Source organism: Mustela lutreola, chromosome 9, assembly GCF_030435805.1.
Source record: "Mustela lutreola isolate mMusLut2 chromosome 9, mMusLut2.pri, whole genome shotgun sequence".
NCBI lineage: Eukaryota > Metazoa > Chordata > Mammalia > Carnivora > Mustelidae > Mustela > Mustela lutreola.
Window position 1 is genome coordinate 50189282 of NC_081298.1, and position 1380 is coordinate 50190661.

General features: G+C 34.7%; 1 non-coding gene across 1 annotated transcript; it reads right to left on the reverse strand.

The window, feature by feature from the left end:
• Window positions 1-1042: 1042 nt before the first annotated feature.
• Window positions 1043-1149, reverse strand: LOC131808661 (U6 spliceosomal RNA). Its single transcript, XR_009344871.1, has one exon. It is a non-coding gene; the product is annotated as a U6 spliceosomal RNA (small nuclear RNA).
• Between the last annotated feature and the right edge of the window lie 231 nt (window positions 1150-1380).

Sequence of the window (1380 nt, forward strand, 5' to 3'; positions counted from 1 at the left end):
TACACTGTACGTGGGAACGCAAGCTGGTGCAACCACTCTGGAAAACAGCGTGGAGGTGCCTCAAAAAGCTGAAAATAGAACTACACTATGACCTAGTGATTGTAGTACTGGGTATATACCCTACAGATACAAACGTGGCATTCTGAAGGGGCACATACACCCAAATGTTTATAGCAGCAATGTCCACAATAGTTAAACTATAGAAAGAACCTAAATGTCCTTCAACAGATGAATCAATAAATAAGATGAGGTATATATGTACAGTGGAATACTATGCAGCCATCAAAAGAAATGAAATCCTGCTATTTGTGATGACGTGGATGGAACTAGAGGGTATTTCTTGGTGAAATAAATCAATCTGAGAAAGACAACTATCCTATGATCTCCCTGATATGATGAAGTAGAGATGCAACATAGGCGGTTTCGGGTGTACGAAAAGAAAAATAAAAGAAGATGGGATTGGGAGGGAGACAAACCATAAAAGACTGAATCTCACAAAACAGACTGAGGGTTGCTAGGGGGAGTAGTGTTGGGAGAGGATGGTGGGGGTATGGATATTGGGGAGGGCAAGTGCTATGGTGAGTGATGGTGAGTGCTGTGCAATGTGTAAACCTGGTGATTCACAGACCTGTACCCCTAGGGATAAAAACACATTATATGTTTATAAAAATTTTTTAAAAATAATTTAAAAAATCCATTAAAGGAAAAACACATATTGCAAGCCCAGAGCTAATCTCATACTCAATCAAAAAAGTTTTAAAGTTTTCCCCTTAAAGATCAGAAAAAGGACAAGTGTGTCCACTTTCACTACTCTCATTTGACATAGTACTGGATGTCCTAGCCAGAGAAACAAGGAACACAAAGAAATAAGAGACTCCAAAAAAAAAAGGAAGAAGTAAAGTTTTCTTTTTTTGGATAACATGATCTTACATGTTAAAAAATACTAAAAACTTCACAAAAAATTTGAATAAACAAATTTAGTAAAGCTGCCAAATACAAGATCAATATATAAAAGACAAGAATTTTGTTTTGTTTCATTTTTTTTAATATGGAATGCTTCTCAGTTTTTCATGTCATCCTTGTTCAGTGATCACGCTAATCTTCTCTGTATCATTCCAATTTTAGTATATGTGCTGCCAAAGGAAGCACAAGACAGGAGCATTTTAACACTGTAATGATGACCTATCTGAAAAAATGAAGAAAACAATCTAATTCACAATAACATCAAAAATAATAAAATACTTAGGAATAGATTTAACTAAGAAGATGAAAGATCTGTACTCCATAAACTATGACATTGATAAAGAAATTGAAGGATACACAAATGGAAAGATAGCTCATATTTATGAATGGTAAGAATTAACATTGTTAAAATGTCCA